This window comes from Procambarus clarkii, chromosome 8 (assembly GCF_040958095.1).
Source record: "Procambarus clarkii isolate CNS0578487 chromosome 8, FALCON_Pclarkii_2.0, whole genome shotgun sequence".
Classification (NCBI taxonomy): domain Eukaryota; kingdom Metazoa; phylum Arthropoda; class Malacostraca; order Decapoda; family Cambaridae; genus Procambarus; species Procambarus clarkii.
In genome coordinates, this window is record NC_091157.1 from 38144911 (window position 1) to 38166257 (window position 21347).

Below are 21347 nucleotides of genomic sequence, written 5' to 3' on the forward strand. Positions count from 1 at the left end.
CACATTATATTACAGACTCAACAATATATTGGACTATCCTTCAATATGGACTGAACCTACACATTACATTACAGACTCACCAACATATTGGACAAACCATCCACATGGACTGAGCCTATACATTATTTTACAGACCCACCAACAAATTAGACTAACACTCAACATGGACTGAACCTACACATTATATTAAGGACTCACCAACAAATTGGACTAACACTCAACAGGAACTGAACCTACACATTATACTACAGACTTAACAACATATTGGACTAACACTCTACATGGATTGAACCTTCATATTATTTTACAGACTCACCAATATATTGGACTAACACTCAACATGGGCTGAGCCTACACATTATAATGCAGACTCACCAACATATTAGACTAACCATCTACATGGATTGAACCTACACATTAATTTACAGACTCACCGATATACTGGACTTACGATCTACATGGACTGAACTTAGACATTATATTATAGGCTCACCAGCATATTGGATTAATTAACACTTTACATGACGGAACCTACACATTATATTACAGATTCAACGACATATTAGACTAACCTTCCACATGGACTGAACCTACACATTATATTACAGACTCACCAACATATTTTACTAACACTTAACATGGACTTAACCTACACATTATATTACACACCAACAAATTGGACTAACCTTATATCGACATTCGTCCGTCAGGGTCTCAATTTCCCAAATATGGCGCGTGTCGTTGGGCACGTGCTGCAGGGTGATGTACTCGTTCGAGGAACTCATGAAGCAATCAATAGTTCTTCTTACCAAGTCAAGAGTCTTAGAGCTGTAAGTTGTTGGAAAAGTGTACAACACTTATTAGGACAGTTTACACAAGTTATTGACAGATTGTACACAAGTTATTGGCAGAGTATTCAAAAGTTATATGAAGAGTTCACACAAGATATTGAAAGAGTGTACACATGTTATTGTAATAGTGACACAAGTTATTGGCGAATATTCAAACGTTATTAGGGAATATTCAAACGTTATTGGGGAATATTCAAACGTTATTGGGAAATTTTCAAACGTTATTGGCGAGTGTACAAAAGTTATTGGAATGTGTACACAAGTTATTGGAAGTGTACACAAGTTGATGGAAGAGTGTATACAAGTTATTGGAATAGTGCAAACAAGTTATTTATTACTGTACTGCGATTATAGCCACCAGGCAGCCCTATAGAGTAAGTGTAGCCACCAGTCATCTCAGTACTGTGATTGAAACAAGCAGGCAGCCTGTAGTGTGAGTGTAACTATCTGGCACCCTTATAGTGTGAGTGCACCCACCAGGCAGCCCTGTAGTGTGTGTGTAGCCACCAGGCAGCCCTGAAATGTGATTATAGCCACCAGTCTGCCATGCAGAGTGAGTATAACCACCAGGCCGCCCTGAAGTGTGAGTGTTCAATCCAGGCAGTCTTGTAGTGTGGATGTAGCCACCAAGCTGCCATGTAATGTGTAATAAAGCTGCCCTGTAGTGTGATTGTAGACCCCATGCAACTCAGTAGTGTTCTTGTAGCCACCAGGCAGCCTTGTAGTGTGACTGTAGTCACCAGGCCACCCTGTAGTGTGAGTGTAGCCACCAGGCTGGGCTGTAGTGTGAGTGTAGCCACGAAGCTGTTCTGTAGTGTACCTTGTAGCCTCCAGACAGCCCTGAAGTATGGATGTAGCCACCAAACTGCCCTGTAGTGAGAGTCTAGCCATCAGGCAGCCCTGAAGTGTCAGTGTAGCCACCAGGAAACTTTGTAGTGAGATTGTATCCAATAGGTAGCCTTGTTCCACTAAACATTTTCCCGTTTTCAAAACGTGCTTAAAACGACATTTCATTGTTTTGGGTACGTTTTAAATTACATTTAATATACATGTTTTTAGAATTTAAAAGTACACGTATAAAACATGAGGTCATAACGTTTTTATAAATGTTTTAAATGTTATGCGATAACGTTTTGGAGCAGTTTTTAAAATGATAGTTCTAATTTTTATTTTTGCAATTATTAGGAAAAATTATCTTTATTGCATTTAGAAAAATGAAGAGAGGGAGAAGAGAGAGATACAGCAAAATAGAGAAAGAGAGAGATGGAGACAGACAGATAGGAGAGAGATATAGAAGAGAGAGAGAGCTTAGAGGGAGAGAGAGAGAGAGAGAGAGAGAGAGAGAGAGAGAGAGAGAGAGAGAGAGAGAGAGAGAGAGAGAGAGAGAGAGAGAGAGAGAGAGAGAGAGAGAGAGAGAGAGAAGAAGAAGAAGAACTTGGAGAGATAGAGAAAGAGAGAGAGAGAAAGAGAGAGAGAGAGAAGAGAAAGAGAGAGAAGAAGAACTTGGAGAGAAAGAGAAACAGAGAGAGAGAGATAAGAAAATGAGAGAGAGAGAGAGAGAGAGAGAGAGAGAGAGAGAGAGAGAGAGAGAGAGAGAGAGAGAGAGAGAGAGAGAGAGAGAGAGAGAGAGAGTGTAACACGGGTTAAGGGTTCCTCTCTCTTTACTTCCTTCTTTCTTTGCCCTCTACCCGTATTCTTATTTATTATTCTCTACCAAGGGACTCCAAAACTTTTAACAAAGCCAACTCCACGCCACGTGGTCCTAAGACGATTGACCGACTTAGGATTCTACACCCAGTATGACGTGACCTAAGCTCTGAACAAAACCCTAGAGTCACCTCTGCTGCCACCACCAGACCAGTAATACAAGAGCAATGATCGAGGTCTGGATCGATCACGCTAATTAATCAACCTAGGGGCTTGATCCCCACTATAAATGATGACCTTGAGTGTGGAATAAATTACACGGTAATGATAATTCCGATTCGATGTTAGAATCGGCGCCCAATGCAACTCTGCCTCGTGTGGACCACGTGACCAGGACAAGTATACACATAAAACACATGGAAACAATAAAATGCAAATTAATAACAAATTTAATTTATTAAAAGAAAACTAAAACAAAATCTAAATGTGTTCACTCCCTATCACTTTAACACTCCCTACTTGACCTGAATGGCAAATGAGAAGACTATTTCTATACATAACCATAGCAACTATACCTTGGGCGACCAGCTAGATGTCTTGGCTGGTCTTGGGGAGAGGTAAGATGTTTGACCTCTCCCAGTTGCTTCCGTGACCACACTGATCTTTTCCTTGTCTGGACTACCCCAGACAGAGTATTGTATTGTTCCGCATCGCTTACCCAGTTACTTTAGCAAGGTTAAGTTATAACAATTAAACTCTGTTGTACTTAATTGATCCAGACTGGTTGAATTATTTTACTGAATTAAATTACAAACATCTAACGGCAGAGCTGTTCCCGATCACAAAAATGGTTATTAAAACTTTGAGAAATAGTAGACCTGTCAACCCCTGATGACCTATGACCGCCGGTCACTCCGCTTTAAAAGTTAGATCTGATTCGTGACGTCACTGATGGTGACTTAAACTCAATAATTAGAATACTCTTGATATTGTATCCAGTACTATTATACAATACAATTTTAATACAAAATGAATAAAGGCTAATTTTCTCTAAATTACTGAATACTATAGGATGATTCATTATACGCAGATATGAACAAAGCGTCGGTTATTTCCACCGCGAATTCCCCTGGGGGTCAGGTCACCATGCGGCTCAGCTTCCCATTCTCTTTTGTCGATAAACCACTCTGGATAATTCTTACAACAGCCTAGTCTGTTACAACCCCCCCGCACAAGCACTTAGTAAACCTTGTTAATTTGTTAAAATTCACGAGGTTTAGTATCCAAACCCACAATTCAACTCATGCCACAAACAAAAGCTAACCTAACTAATAAAATTTGACAAATAATAGTCCAACATCATAATAAACATGTTCATATTTCATAAATTTCTCAGCTGTCAACTGACAGCAATCCTCAAACATCAGGAAACATACATCCTATCCTCACTGACATAGCTAAATAACATGTCCCTACTCTACCATCAAAGACTAGCTATTAAACTCTCTTGGCTCTTCACTAGCCAAGTCCATGTGTCCCCTAGAGCCGGCCACACCGTGCTCAAACAAACATTAAAGTTATATCATCAGACTGAACTTTCAGTCATCCGGGAGCGTACTACGGAACTATCAGGTACACATCCGTGTACTAACCACTCCCCATCAATGTCAACCTTGACATGTTAAGGAACACACCTAACGTTTATTTCATGTATCTAAAAATAAAAAAAAATTCCTATACTATATCACAGGTTTCAGCTGACTGTACAGCCAAGTGTTCTCACTCACTAGAAGTGTCAATGTTTATATTGGTCCGCCTCTCCTGTGTTCAAACATTCTGAAAAAAAATAGCACAACATAATTTTCCATAACCGTTTGTTCTGGGCTGAGACAATTACACAGGGGCTTCGATTTTGATTACTGACCAATTTATAGAGCAAAATTCATATATTATACCAGAATTATTTTAAATCTGTTTTTCAACATTTAAAAAATATTGTGATTCTAACTCTGTTTTTCAACATTTAAACAAAAGTGTCCAGATGTTCTTTACACAGATGTTCAGAGCCAACTTTGTTGTTTGTATCAATTGTTCATATTGAGTAATCGAAAAAAAAAAATCGATGCTGCTGGATGCTGAATGTAGTCGCTGACGATGACGGTGTCGATCTTGCTTCTTCATGTGTAGACATCAATACCTGGTCCTCTTGTACTCCCATCCGGTACTCTTGAATGACGACAGAGTGTAGTAGAGCGGAGTGCCAAGTGACAGCTGTAGAATACTGTTACTCCGGCCATTAATCTTGCTCTCGACAGTCCACACGCCTTCGTATCAATCACAGTTCACACGGTAGTCTTGATGTTAAACTTGTCGCAGATGACCACAGCAGAGCAGAACTGGATGTACCAACGGTGTCTCTTAGCAGGAGTGATGTTAGAAGGTCGTAGAGGCGGGTTGCTTGTTTGCAGAACAGGTGAATCTCGTCTTCCATCATTGCTCACGTCATCTCAGGCGTTTCTTGATGTCACCAGGTTACTAGGCCGTAAACACCAACTGTGCATACCCTCGTACCGCCGACTTTAGGCCAAAGGAGACAATTTTGCGACCTTCTATTGGCGAGTCCCGGTACTCTGTAGGGAAACCGTGCCTTCCACCTGTGACCGCCTTACTTCTGCTTTCTTGTTACTTCAGATGACGTAATCATTAATCTTCCGGCGAAATTCTTGAGTACTGCTACGTGCTTTCCATTTCTTGACCTCTCCTCCAACACTGCTGGAATGACTGCAGTCTTGATGACGCAGCAGGTGGGTATTGGTGATCTCGAGACAGCTACCCCGGCGTTGTATGGCACCTCCGGTGACTGCTATAATGTGGACAGCTCGCTGGCTCTGACAACCTCGTTAGTGACGTGAGGCGTCGGCCGGGTGACTCTTGGACAGTCACTCATCCCCAAAGTAACTGATGTATGGGTTACTGGGTCTGGTGGGGGGAGGGCTTTGTGTAACGTGCCTCCCCCCTCGGTCTTTACAGACAAGGGTTCACGTGTGGCTGGAACAACTGGGTCGGTGTACCAATCAGACCTGGGAACAGACAGACACAACACAGCGGAAGCATAGATATACTCTGGGTTTGGTGGAGGTGGAACCCCAGAGCACGGTAAAAGTTGCTACCTGAGTCAAGTATAGACATAGTACATCTCATTGCCTTTACAGGAAAATCTAATGAACACTAAATTATACTAACTAGGGAAGTTACTTTACTGTATAGCGCGAGATCTCGTCACCATAGGGTGGCGAGACTGCACCTGACTACTGATGAGCGATGACAGAGGGTCATCCTCATCTTCTGACTCGTCGGTGAAGCCATGAGTCAGCACTGCTGAGTCAGGAACTAGACCCGCTGAAGGCAGTTCTAATTCCTCTCTAGCATGATAATGTTTCAATTTATTTACGTGAATTGTCCTTTCCACCTGGTCCTCGAATACTCCTTTTATAACAAGATTAACCGGCCCCGCCCTTTTAATTACTCTATATGGTCCTCGCCACCTCGGAGCTAGTTTCCTGCTCTGATTGGCGGGCGCAGCCTCATGCACTCTCAATACGAGGCTTCCTTCCTTCAACTCAAGAGGGCGCACTTTCTTGTCATAAAAATGAGCATACCGAGTCCGTGCCTTCTTGGACGCTTCAGCTGCAATATTCCATGCATTTCTCATTTTTCCAAGGACCTCTGAAGGATAGTCCTCCCCGTATGCAACATTATGTCTGTTAAGCAGACCTGACGGGAAATTGCATGAATTACCAGTAAACAAATGAAGTGGTTGGGTGTTAATTGATTGGTGGATGGCAGTATTCAAGGCGAACTGAACATAGGGTAGGTGTTCATCCCAGGTGTTTGCATCATGTTCAGCAAGGATTGCAAGCATATCCTTGACTGAACGATTAGTCCGTTCCGTCATTCCGTTTGCTTGTGGGTGGTAGGCCGTTGTAAAAGCCGAAGTTGTCTCTAAAATCTTACAAACTTCTCTAAATATATTCCCATTGAATTCTTGACCCCGGTCAGAGACTAAAACTTTAGGAGGTCCGAATACAGTAACGAACCTACGCAAGAACGCATCTGCAACCGTACGAGAATCCTTCTGAGGTAATGCAACTAGTGTAGTGTATCTAGACAGATGGTCAACTAGCACCAACACATATCTGTTACCTGAATGACTGTGGTGTAAATCAATCAGATCGGCCCCCACACGATCTAACGGTTCACGAATTTCAGGGAATTCCTGAAGTGGGGCTTGTACCTTAAGGGTACCTTTCCTCCTCTGGCAACGAGGGCACGACTTCACGAAACTGATTACCTCAGAAAGTAATCCTGGAAAATAAAATAGAGACTTTGCTTTTAAGTGGGTTTTAAAGATCCCCGGATGCCCTGCAATTTTTGAAGCATGTGCGAGCTTTAACGCTGATGACCGCAACGCGTCCGGAATAACTAGCTGAAATACTGCCCTATCATTCTGGCTATTAACATAATACAGGACGCCCTGTTTCATCTCAAAATCATGTATAGGTAAATTCTTTTTCTTTTTGGGGTATTTTCCTCCCTCTAAATACTCAATAATCTCTTTCCATCTAGGCTCGTTCATCTGGTATTCTCTCATTTTATCCGATGGAATGGTTTCAATATTTTCATTAATCTGCATTGCCGCTATATTTCTACTTAGCGTATCTGGCACAACATGTGCTGGACCAATACTAATACTAAACCTTGGATACTAAACCTCGTGAATTTTAACAAATTAACAAGGTTTACTAAGTGCTTGTGCGGGGGGGGTTGTAACAGACTAGGCTGTTGTAAGAATTATCCAGAGTGGTTTATCGACAAAAGAGAATGGGAAGCTGAGCCGCATGGTGACCTGACCCCCAGGGGAATTCGCGGTGGAAATAACCGACGCTTTGTTCATATCTGCGTATAATGAATCATCCTATAGTATTCAGTAATTTAGAGAAAATTAGCCTTTATTCATTTTGTATTAAAATTGTATTGTATAATAGTACTGGATACAATATCAAGAGTATTCTAATTATTGAGTTTAAGTCACCATCAGTGACGTCACGAATCAGATCTAACTTTTAAAGCGGAGTGACCGGCGGTCATAGGTCATCAGGGGTTGACAGGTCTACTATTTCTCAAAGTTTTAATAACCATTTTTGTGATCGGGAACAGCTCTGCCGTTAGATGTTTGTAATTTAATTCAGTAAAATAATTCAACCAGTCTGGATCAATTAAGTACAACAGAGTTTAATTGTTATAACTTAACCTTGCTAAAGTAACTGGGTAAGCGATGCGGAACAATACAATACTCTGTCTGGGGTAGTCCAGACAAGGAAAAGATCAGTGTGGTCACGGAAGCAACTGGGAGAGGTCAAACATCTTACCTCTCCCCAAGACCAGCCAAGACATCTAGCTGGTCGCCCAAGGTATAGTTGCTATGGTTATGTATAGAAATAGTCTTCTCATTTGCCATTCAGGTCAAGTAGGGAGTGTTAAAGTGATAGGGAGTGAACACATTTAGATTTTGTTTTAGTTTTCTTTTAATAAATTAAATTTGTTATTAATTTGCATTTTATTGTTTCCATGTGTTTTATGTGTATACTTGTCCTGGTCACGTGGTCCACACGAGGCAGAGTTGCATTGGGCGCCGATTCTAACATCGAATCGGAATTATCATTACCGTGTAATTTATTCCACACTCAAGGTCATCATTTATAGTGGGGATCAAGCCCCTAGGTTGATTAATTAGCGTGATCGATCCAGACCTCGATCATTGCTCTTGTATTACTGGTCTGGTGGTGGCAGCAGAGGTGACTCTAGGGTTTTGTTCAGAGCTTAGGTCACGTCATACTGGGTGTAGAATCCTAAGTCGGTCAATCGTCTTAGGACCACGTGGCGTGGAGTTGGCTTTGTTAAAAGTTTTGGAGTCCCTTGGTAGAGAATAATAAATAAGAATACGGGTAGAGGGCAAAGAAAGAAGGAAGTAAAGAGAGAGGAACCCTTAACCCGTGTTACAAGAGAGAGAGAGAGAGAGAGAGAGAGAGAGAGAGAGATAAGAATATGAGAGATAGAGAGAGAGAAAGAGAGAGAGAGAGAGATAAGAATATGAGAGATAGAGAGAGAGAAAGAGAGAGAGAGAGAGAGAGGAACTTGGAGAGAGAGAGAGAGAGAGAGAGAGAGAGAGAGAGAGAGAGAGAGAGAGAGAGAGAGAGAGAGAGAGAGAGAGAGAGAGAGAGAGATAAGAAAATGAGAGAGAGAGAGAGAGAGAGAGAGAGAGAGAGAGAGAGAGAGAGAGAGAGAGAGAGAGATAAGAGAAAGAGAGAAGAACTTGGAGAGAGAGAGAGAGAGAGACAGTACTGCTATCGTGCTGGTCGCTAGGAGGCTTCTGCCAGGGGTTAGCTACCCCTGTATATGATTGTTGGAGACCCCGGGCAGCATGTGGCTGAAGTCCTCTGCCAGTGTGTAGCTGGAGAGCGATAGTGGAGATTAGGCACCTCGTGATACTGTGTCGGTGGACTGGCCCACGTATAAGGTGAACTCGCTAATGTTTCTCAGTACGTGTGGACGAGGTACTAGGTGGTGGAAACACTGGGGTTGACGAATACTGCATAGTGTGCGTTTTGTGTGTCGTGTGTGCAAGTGACACTATTGTAAATAAGTATAGTAATAGTCTATTTATTCAAATATTTTATTGGTGAAAGTGTAAATATATTGGTAAAGGAAATAGTGTTTTGTTCATCCCCCCTTTTCTCTATTGCACAATATAACCAATTCCTAAGAGCGTACTACTGACTTGGGGTCGGATACACTAAAAGAGGTTCTTCCATCAGGAACCCAGTTACTGGTCCTAAGTGGCTGTAACAGTGAGTGTAGCGACCAAGCAGCCCTGTAGTGGGAATGTGGACACCAGACAGCAAGAAAGAAAGTGGTTACAGTCCCGCTCCTGTGCCAGGTAAGTCCACTACGGGCTCACCATAGCCCGTGCTACTTGGTACTAGTTCTGAAAAGCTGAATCTAAAACAACAACAGCAAAAAAGTCTGAGTGTTGTCACCAGGCAGCTCTATAGAGTGAGTGTAGGCTCTGTTGTTATTGTTTAAGATTCATCTGCAGGGAACAAAAAGTTCCAAGTAGCACGGGATATGGTGAGCCCGTAGTGGACTAACCTAGCACAGGAACGGGGCTGTAATGTGTAGCCACAAGACAGCCCTGTAATGTGAATGAAGCCACCAGGCAGCCCCTGTAGTGTGATTGTAGCCACCAGGCGACCTTGCAGTGTGAGTGAGTGTAGTCACAATGTAGCCTTGACGTATGAGTGAAGCCAACAGGCAGCATTGTGGTGTGAGTGTAGCCAACAGGCAGCCTTATAATGTGAGTGCAGCAAACTAGGAGCACTGAAATGTGAATATAGCCTCCGGGCAGCACCTTAATGTGAGTGTAGCCACCAGGGAGCCCTGTAATATGAGTGTAGCCACCAGGGAGCCCTGTAATATGAGTGTAGCCACCGGGCAGCACTGAAGTTTGTGTATTGCCACAAGGCAACCTTGATGTGTGAATATAGCTACCAGGCAGACCTGTAGTGTGAGTATAGGTACCAGGCAGACCTGTAGTGTGAGTGTGGCCACCACGCAGCTCTGTAATGCGTGTGTAGCCATCAGGCAGCTCTGGAGTGTGAGTGTAGCCACAAGGGAGCCCCTGTAGTGTGAGTGTAGCCAAATGGCAGCTCTGGAGTGAGAGTGTAGCCACAAGGGAGCCCTGTAGTGTGAGTATAGCCACGTGGCAGCTCTGGAGTGTGAGTGTAGCCACAAGGGAGACCCTGTAGTGTGGGTATAGCCACCTGGCAGCTCTGGAGTGTGAGTGTAGCCAAAAGGGAGCCTTGTAACGTGACTGTAGCCACCAAGAACCCTTTAGTGTGAATGTTGCCACCACGCAGCCTTGAAGTAAGAGTAGCCACCAGGGTGCCCTGTAGTCTGAGTGTAGCCTCTAGTAGTGCAATAATCTAGTGTATTACTCTAGTAGTGTAATAATCTAGTAGTGTATTACCCTAGTGGTATATTAACCTAATTGTGTAATAACAAAGAGGTGTAATAATCTAGTTTAATAACCTAATGTGTAATAATCTTTTTTAATAACCTAATGTGTAATATTCTAGTAGTGTAATAACATAGTGGTGTAATAATCTAGTAGTGTAATAACCTAGTGGTGAAATTATTTAGTGATGTAATATTCTAGTTGTGTAGTAACCTAGTGGTGTAATAATATAGTAGTGTATGTGAGGTGATGGTTCACCAGCTCACTTACAATAGTGCTCTTATGCCTGTGGGAGCCAGGCATAAGAGCATAAGAGCATAAGAGTTATTTACTGTGAGGTGATTGATATATATTGACCTATGTTCTAGGGGTCATTTGCAGCAGTAAGTAAGTAAGTGTGTGCAGTATCCTAATATTTGGAAATTAGAGTACTTGCCGTGTGTGTTAGTGCAAAAGGGGTTGTTATTTGATGGTGATTGTTGCTAGTGTTGAGCAATCACCGTATGTGATTGCAGTTCAGTAAAACCATTGTGGGGCAGGGTTCTAGAGGGTTCATGTCCTGTAGGTTATTTTTACTAGGTTCTGTAGTATTGTCATTGCAACCGGATTGTAACGTAAATCACTGTGATTTGTTAGTGTGATTTGTCATTGTCGTGGGGGAACTCGGCTGTAGACGAGTACTTGGGTACCAATATATTCTCCTGGTTATCTGGTAGGACATCGAAGTCCAGTATTCAGTGAGGTGACTGCGAGGCAATTAATATAACGTAACCAAGGGAACGCCCATTGCTTTAAGAGAATTTGTTCTTTGACAATTTGAGTAACGTAGAATGCGTTTGGGTTAATTTACTTTCCAGTAAGCAGCTACGGTAGTCTCGAGGAGCCTAGCCATCAGCCAGATAAGAATTAGAGTATTGTCTGTCGTAATTAACGGTCAGTGGGCCGGGTAATTGACGTGTTTCAGGAAGTCAAAGTAATTAACCTCGATCCTAGTTTGATCGACTCACACGAAGGCTACATTGTTCCATTAACGTAACGTCGTTATCTGCCCGGAAGTACCGGCACTTGATTGACTCGTGGGAGGAGTAGCGTCATTTTAGAATAACGTAAACGTGGGGCTAATTACTGTTATTAGTCACCTGAATTGGTCTGAGTATGGAAGGCTTAGACGGAATTCATACCTTAATGTAAATTGCTGAGCCAGTGTGAAAGGTTGCGTATTTTAATTGTTTAATTATTGATCTTGAGGATAGTAATTAATTACTCTAAAGGTAATCACGATTGATTACCGTTCTCTTAGCACTTTGGACATTGCAAATCAGAGTTTACCATCGCTGAGTGATTAGTAACCGATTAACGTAAATTAACGTAACTAGTAAAGAGATTAATCAGCTGTCTGGAAGTACAGGGATTAATGGGATCTTCTCACTGAATGCTCGACGGGTAGAGTGTTGTTGATTTCCGCGTTACTAGTGACAGTTGTAAGAGTTGTTAATTTAACGTAAATGTTACCTTGTTATTAACGTAAATGTTATTGTGTTATTAACGTAAATCAATTGTTATTGATTGTTGATCGTCCGTGGGACGAAGTGTTAACGTAAGGATTAATTTGAGGAAGGGTGCTGGAGTTGCCAGTGAACCCATTAGTTATTGTTGTCATTGAAAGACTACTGATTTGATTGCATTGCAACCGCTGTTGCAGGAGTAGACTGCACTGAGGCGTAGAACAGTTAGGAGGTTACTGGAGACGTATTTCAGAACCTACTGTGTCATTTGTTGTAATTGTGATTATAGATCTGTTAGTTCTTGCTTGCTTGTTGATTCCTCTGTGGTCACGCTTATGTTCGAGTTAGTTCATTATGCAGTCCGAGGGGCTGGTGTCTAGCTGTCATTGATAGTGTCACAGGAAGGATTTCGAGTAACGTCATTGACATTTCTTTTTGTTTTGTTGTAGTAGTTAGTACTTTATTGAATAAACTAAGTTGTTATGGTTAACACTGTCTTTTCGTTACACCCCCACACATTATTATTGTTATGCAAATGTTCTTCACACTCGACAAATAAAATTGAGACTATTTTTCTGAGCTTTGGATCAAATATACGGCACCACACAACAATAAATTATTGTTGTGAGAGCCCGTGACCTACTCGTTAGATTCGCTTCGGCGATTGGCGAAGGTCGGCGGCCTAGTGGGGGGGATTTCAATTTTCATTGGGGTCTCGGCGTTTGCTCGCGCCTAGTCAATTGTTCATACATGGTCCCAAAGTGAGGAATGAGCTGTTTACTACACTGGTGTGTTAGCTAAGCAAGTCCTTCCTCAGGCAACCTAGTTGAATATCACGACAGGAATAAAGGTTAAAGAATAAAGAAAGTTCTTAGAAATTTTCCGAGCTAAAATTCCTTATACCAATTTAAATTTATTCCACAATTCTCAACTCAAAACTCTCACATCGTGGCGCCCAACGTGGGGCCGTAGACTTTTGATTCATAATCAGAAAAGTAAGACTCATCAAGTTGTGAAACCTGTGAAGAAAGGTGTGCAGAACATTGCAGAACAATATTGCTGTGGGTGTGTTTGTTGTCGGTTAGCACGATTAGGTACACACACACCACACACACAGAATGGATGAGGATTATAGGCATAAGTACGTATATCTGTATGTGACTAGGTATGGCGTGCTGCCAAAGGATAGAAATAGTCGTACAGATGAGGAATGTAGGCGGTATGTTGAGGATCATAATGCCTATGTACGGCGTCTATGTCTAGAAAGGGCAAACAGAAGTGATCTAGGGGACAAGGGAGTTCCCCTAGCCGACCGTGGTATAGTCGGTATGTCAGGGGGTGTGGGATTGAGTCCACCCCAGGAGAAGGAAGGGGAGTCGCGACCCCAGCCTAGGCTAAGGACTGATTCCTTGGGCCACAGAAACGTTTCGTTGGAAGTAGTCAATCAGATACCAGAACAACCTCTCAGGAGGGGGACTGAACAACCCCAGGAGGAAATTACTTCAGAGTACCTAGCAGCTCAAGCTGATGGTTTTGGACTGCAAGGAGAGAATAAGGCCAAGTTCGTGGCCTTCATGCGGAATGCCCACCACGAGAGATTGACTAGATTGGAAATTGCAAGAGTGCAATCCGAGGCAAGGATGGGGAGTCAAGCCCCTCCTGCCGCGCCAAGCTCAGAGGTACAGGCGCTGGAAGTAGAGGTACCTCCTCTATTGCCAAGAGAGGAGAAGATCGATCCTAGGGATGCATACCTAGATCGATGTGTGACAAAGGTTGAAAGGTTTACTCAAGCTCCAAGTAAGGGAGCCAAACCTAAAGAAAGTAAGTCTAAGGGACACCAACAGAAACCCAAAGTTAAGGGACCCAGGTGCTTCACATGCAACATGGCAGGTCACCGAGCAGCTAAGTGCCCGAGCAACACTAGGCTTAAGACTAAGAAGGTGACCAAGGTGCAAGTTACAGGCATGAGTACCGTGGGAGGTGATGCCCTAAGAGACACACTCGAGTTAACTAGAGGAAGAGTTAATGGGCAATGGACGAGTGTCTTTCGAGACTGGGGTGCTACAGTTAACATGGTCAGGAACAGTTTGGTTGAGCCTGAGAGTAGAACAGGTCGAACCCTCCGTGTCCAGTACCCAGATGGCACTGGTAAGGACATGGAAGAAGTGTCCGTGTTGGTAGACACCCCATATATCAAAGGTAAGATCAAAGCTGCGCTAAGTAGAAAGGCAGTGTATGGACTTTTGATAGGTAATACTCCTGGTATAGAGAACCAGGTGGGTCTGTCCTGTGGAAATGACCCAGAGGAAACAGGAACAGGTGAGAGGAAGGTTAAACCCGCTGGCGTTGACACCAAGCGTCAGCCGGCCGGTCGAGCAGAGATCACCGCCTCCCAGACAGAAGAAGAGAGGCAGCAGGTGAAAGGAAACCGGAGCCATTCTCCTCTCCCTATTGCACAGAAAACGAGAACTGATTCAGAGGGACTCAGATGGGTCTCACCAGCTGACGGCGATGTCACACGGCCGCCAGCTGAGGAAGTCAAGGTCGCCTCTTATCAGGCGAAAGATCAGGTGCATGAGGTAAAAGGAAAAAAGAGCAATTTTCCTTCTTTCATTTCACAGAAAACGGAGGTGAGCCCAGTGAGACGGGTGTGGCCAGGATCAGGTGATCCCGCCACAACCAGTCGACCCGCCAGGCCCACGAGGGTTAACACCACTCAGGAGAGTAAACATCTGCTTGATGTTATCAGTGGTGAGGCTAAGGTAGCTGTGGTTCCCACAAGTGAAGTGGATATTCTGGACCAATCTTTCAGGCTGTTGGAAGATCGTTCAGACAAACGAACGGTCGCGGAGAGATTGAAGAACGAGCAGGTCAGTGACCAAGTGCTCAGTGAGGGGCGAGGTTTGACAGCTGCTGAAGAGGCCTCAGCCCAGTCAACTCAGTCGGTAGAGCCACCCGGTCTGAGACTGACAGACAGACAGGAAGAAAGACCCTGTCACTGGGAAGTCATGACAGTCTGCTAACTGTCGGAATTGTGTCGGTAGAGTAGGGAAGGTGTTGAGTCTGTACTTTATTGGTAAGTCCATCCCAGTGTGCTACCTATTGTGTCCAGTATGACACAGACCTGTGGGGCGAGAGTGTGAAGGGACTGAGGAAGGGAAGCTGCGAGGCGTTGAGCCGGCTTAACCTGGACCCAGAACCTGAGCACGACCGCACTATGGTCAGGAAGTACCACCCTGGACGAGCCAGTGACGTCACATCTTGTCCCGCCAGCCACCGACGTCAACAGAAAACGGATGAATCACCACCACCCAGCCGCCGTGCACTTAATTAAGAGCTCAAGTGTAAGTGGCTGGTGATTTTTAGATGAAATTTTCCTCCGGGAAATGTTATCTTTTTGGTGGGGGGTTGTTGTGAGGGGATGGTTCACCAGCTCACTTACAATAGTGCTCTTATGCCTGTGGGAGCCAGTACACTTGTTAAGTGCACTTGTTAAGTGGGCGGACTTAAGTTTGGTAACCAGCAACCGAAACCTCTAGTGTTTGGGCTCATGTGAGAGCCCCAGTCATCAGCAGTCCATAAATGTTACTCTGGCCGGGGTGGCATGTCTGTGGCCAGTGCTAGAGCTGATAGCATCATCTCATTGTATGGCTTTGAGGCCAGACTCAGCTTTGCGCGGGAAACAGCTAGGCCGCCGGCGTGGGTGTGGGGCCCCCGCGCTGGCTGGCCACTTGAGTGGTTGTCATGGAAACCAGCCGCCATCTTAGAAACATCTTGAGCCGCCATGTTGGTCGGCTATCTTGGAGCTGCCCTAGGGGCTATCCTACACCGTCGCTGATTGGATGAGAGGGGTAGGCCGCTGTATGCCTTCCTCTCATTGGTTATTTCGAGAAGGACGCGGGGATAGCCGGTGTAGCCTCATTCTGAACTCAGCCGCCACCTTGTCATGACGCATCCTGTACTCAATTCGGCCAAATTGGAGTATAGGGTGTCGTGGTGGCTGGACTACAACTGCTGGTGCTTCCTGCTTCACCTACGACATCGGTCGTCACAGAATCCGGCCGAAGTCGTCGCTTGGAGGGGTTTAAGACATTATTGTATGCAGGGGGTAGAGGTACAGTGATCTGGGATCGTGGGGGAATGTGCATACGAGCAGCAACAGACTCGTAGATCCCATTACCAGTGATGATTAGACTTGCTAGTGCTCTGTAGCAGTCGATGGGAACGGGTAAATTCGCGTCAGTGTTAAGGCAAATTTCCCAAGGTTGGTGTGAGACGCTATCGTTGTGCGTGTCACCTGGGTATGAACGCTTCACTTCACCGGGGAGTCGAGGGTGCGAACTCAGCCGTGTTGAGTGGGAGGGGTTCGAGTGTGCGCCAATTTTCTGTATAAGTACCACGTAAGGAACTACCGCCGCTTACGCCACTTGGGACAAGCCAGCCACCTATAGCGGGGTGCCTGATGTATGGGAATGGTGTGTAAAGCCGGCAGTGTGAATGAGTAAGTACTTATGTGTGTATTTTTTGGTGATTAGTAGTCTCTAAAGCTTGAATTCGAGGTCAAGTGTTCCGTCACATTGTCACGCAGCACCTGTTCAGGTGGAGTGAATTGTGGGCGAGGAGATTAATCACCTGTGTTGTCATCTTGTCAGTCCAGAGGGACTTAAGTCTGGTGTACACAGACGTACAGTGTGTGTGTGTGTGTGGGTACACACGGGAACACAGAATATACATAGATTAGCCAAGGACTGAGAGGATGTCCATGTAATAATTAATTATTTCATTGTGGTAGTCATTTTTGATCGTCCGTGGGACGGAGTGATATCATTTCCATGTGTGGTCTTGCAGGTGTGGAATTCCAACACTGAGCACTCAGGTATGTGTAACGCCAATGATTCCTGGCAATGATTGTTGTGGAGTGTGCCAAAGTGTGGCTTAAATTTCTTGTAGTGTTCCCAGAGCCGTGACAAGTGTGATTTATATAAATATATATTGTGGTTGCAGTATTAATTAACGTAATTTTGGTGAGTTTGGTGAGTGACGAGGCTGTCTAGAGAGACCGCCCCCGCTCTGTCGAGTAACGTAACTCTCGAGTGTTTATCGACATGCGTGATCGATAAATCACTCACCCATGTGATTTAAGGAGTGTGAGATTCTCCTTAGTGTTCCCAATAACGTTTGATAGCTGTAGGCTACATGTGTCAGCGGTAAATATATATATATGTATATAATCGTAGTGTCACGGTGCCCAGTGTTATTGTGTTATTTACTGTGAGGTGATTGATATATATTGACCTATGTTCTAGGGGTCATTTGCAGCAGTAAGTAAGTAAGTGTGTGCAGTATCCTAATATTTGGAAATTAGAGTACTTGCCGTGTGTGTTAGTGCAAAAGGGGTTGTTATTTGATGGTGATTGTTGCTAGTGTTGAGCAATCACCGTATGTGATTGCAGTTCAGTAAAACCATTGTGGGGCAGGGTTCTAGAGGGTTCATGTCCTGTAGGTTATTTTTACTAGGTTCTGTAGTATTGTCATTGCAACCGGATTGTAACGTAAATCTCTGTGATTTGTTAGTGTGATTTGTCATTGTCGTGGGGGAACTTGGCTGTAGACGAGTACTTGGGTACCAATATATTCTCCTGGTTATCTGGTAGGACATCGAAGTCCAGTATTCAGTGAGGTGATTGCGAGGCAATTAATATAACGTAACCAAGGGAACGCCCATTGCTTTAAGAGAATTTGTTCTTTGACAATTTGAGTAACGTAGAATGCGTTTGGGTTAATTTACTTTCCTGTAAGCAGCTACGGTAGTCTCGAGGAGCCTAGCCATCAGCCAGATAAGAATTAGAGTATTGTCTGTCGTAATTAACGGTCAGTGGGCCGGGTAATTGACGTGTTTCAGGAAGTCAAAGTAATTAACCTCGATCCTAGTTTGATCGACTCACACGAAGGCTACATTGTTCCATTAACGTAACGTCGTTATCTGCCCGGAAGTACCGGCACTTGATTGACTCGTGAGAGGAGTAGCGTCATTTTAGAATAACGTAAACGTGGGGCTAATTACTGTTATTAGTCACCTGAATTGGTCTGAGTATGGAAGGCTTAGACGGAATTCATACCTTAATGTAAATTGCTGAGCCAGTGTGAAAGGTTGCGTATTTTAATTGTTTAATTATTGATCTTGAGGATAGTAATCAATTACTCTAAAGGTAATCACGATTGATTACCGTTCTCTTAGCACTTTGGACATTGCAAATCAGAGTTTACCATCGCTGAGTGATTAGTAACCGATTAACGTAAATTAACGTAACTAGTAAAGAGATTAATCAGCTGCCTGGAAGTACAGGGATTAATGGGATCTTCTCACTGAATGCTCGACGGGTAGAGTGTTGTTGATTTCCGCGTTACTAGTGACAGTTGTAAGAGTTGTTAATTTAACGTAAATGTTACCTTGTTATTAACGTAAATGTTATTGTGTTATTAACGTAAATCAATTGTTATTGATTGTTGATCGTCCGTGGGACGAAGTGTTAACGTAAGGATTAATTTGAGGAAGGGTGCTGGAGTTGCCAGTGAACCCATTAGTTATTGTTGTCATTGAAAGACTACTGATTTGATTGCATTGCAACCGCTGTTGCAGGAGTAGACTGCACTGAGGCGTAGAACAGTTAGGAGGTTACTGGAGACGTATTTCAGAACCTACTGTGTCATTTGTTGTAATTGTGATTATAGATCTGTTAGTTCTTGCTTGCTTGTTGATTCCTCTGTGGTCACGCTTATGTTCGAGTTAGTTCATTATGCAGTCCGAGGGGCTGGTGTCTAGCTGTCATTGATAGTGTCACAGGACGGATTTCGAGTAACGTCATTGACATTTCTTTTTGTTTTGTTGTAGTAGTTAGTACTTTATTGAATAAACTAAGTTGTTATGGTTAACACTGTCTTTTCGTTACACCCCCACACATTATTATTGTTATGCAAATGTTCTTCACACTCGACAAATAAAATTGAGACTATTTTTCTGAGCTTTGGATCAAATATACGGCACCACACAACAATAAATTATTGTTGTGAGAGCCCGTGACCTACTCGTTAGATTCGCTTCGGCGATTGGCGAAGGTCGGCGGCCTAGTGGGGGGGATTTCAATTTTCATTGGGGTCTCGGCGTTTGCTCGCGCCTAGTCAATTGTTCATACATGGTCCCAAAGTGAGGAATGAGCTGTTTACTACACTGGTGTGTTAGCTAAGCAAGTCCTTCCTCAGGCAACCTAGTTGAATATCACGACAGGAATAAAGGTTAAAGAATAAAGAAAGTTCTTAGAAATTTTCCGAGCTAAAATTCCTTATACCAATTTAAATTTATTCCACAATTCTCAACTCAAAACTCTCACATCGTGGCGCCCAACGTGGGGCCGTAGACTTTTGATTCATAATCAGAAAAGTAAGACTCATCAAGTTGTGAAACCTGTGAAGAAAGGTGTGCAGAACATTGCAGAACAATATTGCTGTGGGTGTGTTTGTTGTCGGTTAGCACGATTAGGTACACACACACCACACACACAGAATGGATGAGGATTATAGGCATAAGTACGTATATCTGTATGTGACTAGGTATGGCGTGCTGCCAAAGGATAGAAATAGTCGTACAGATGAGGAATGTAGGCGGTATGTTGAGGATCATAATGCCTATGTACGGCGTCTATGTCTAGAAAGGGCAAACAGAAGTGATCTAGGGGACAAGGGAGTTCCCCTAGCCGACCGTGGTATAGTCGGTATGTCAGGGAATAAAGGTTAAAGAATAAAGAAAGTTCTTAGAAATTTTCGAAGCTAAAATTCCTTATACTAATTTCAATTTATTCCACAATTCTCAACTCAAAACTCTCACAGTGTAATAACCTAGTGGTGAAATTATTTAGGTTTGTAATATTCTAATTGTGTAATAACCTAGTGGTGTAATAATATAGTGGCTTAATAGTTATATATAATTTATAATATTTTAAATAAAATCCTAGTGCTTTAAAAACCTAGCTGTGTAATAAACAAGTAATGAAATATACTAGTAGTGAGACAACCTTACGGTGTAATAACCTAGTGGTGAAATACCCTAGTGGTCTAAAAACCGAGTTTAGTATTAACTTGGTTTTGTAATTTCCTAGTGGTATAATGCACTAGTTGGGTAATAACCCTAGTGGTGTAAGAACCTTGCGGAGAAATACCCAAGTGGTGTAATAAGCTAGTTATCTTATCTTGAGGTTATCTTGAGATGATTTCGGGGCTTTTAGTGCCCCCGCGGCCCGGTCCTCGACCAGGCCTCCACCCCCAGGAAGCAGCCCGTGACAGCTGACTAACACCCAGGTACCTATTTTACTGCTAGGTAACAGGGGCATAGGGTGAAAGAAACTCTGCCCATTGTTTCTCGCCGGTGCCTGGGATCGAACCCAGGACCACAGAATCACAAGTCCTGCGTGCTGTCCGCTCGGCCGACCGACTCCCTCCCTATTAGTAGTGTAATAATCTTTTGGTGTAATAACCTTGTGGAGTAATAACATAATGGTGTAATAACCTAGTGGTGAAATAATCTAGTATTGTAATAATTTAGTGGAGTAATAACCTTGAGGTGTAATAACCAAATGGAGTAGTGGTGAAATAAGCTGGTGGTATAATAACCTAGAGTAGTAATAACCTATTGGATTAATAACCTATTAATGTACTAACCTCGAAGTGCAATAACCTAATTGAGTAGTAACCTAGTGGTGTAATAGCCAAGAGGTGTAGTAAGCTGGAAGTGTAATAACCTAGTGGCATAATAATTGGCGTAATAAGCTAGTTGTGTAATAGCATAGTGATGAAATAACCTAGTGGTGTAATAGCCAAGAGGTGTAGTAAGCTGGAAGTGTAATAACCTAGTGGCATAATAACCAATTGGCGTAATAAGCTAGTTGTGTAATAGCATAGTGATGAAATAACCTAGTGGTGTAAGAACCATATAGAGTAATAGCCTAGTGGTGTAAGAACCATGTAGAGTAATAGCCTAGTGGTGTAAGAACCATGTAGAGTAATAGCCTAGTGGTGTAAGAACCATGTAGAGTAATAGCCTAGTGGTGTAAGAACCATGTAGAGAAATAGCCTAGTGGAGTAAGAACCATGTAGAGTAATAACCTAGTGGTGTAAGAATCATGTAGAGTAATAACCTAGTGGTCACACACAGAGATCACACTAACGTGATGCATCTAATGAACAAATCCACAAGGGCAGTGACGAGGATTCGAACCT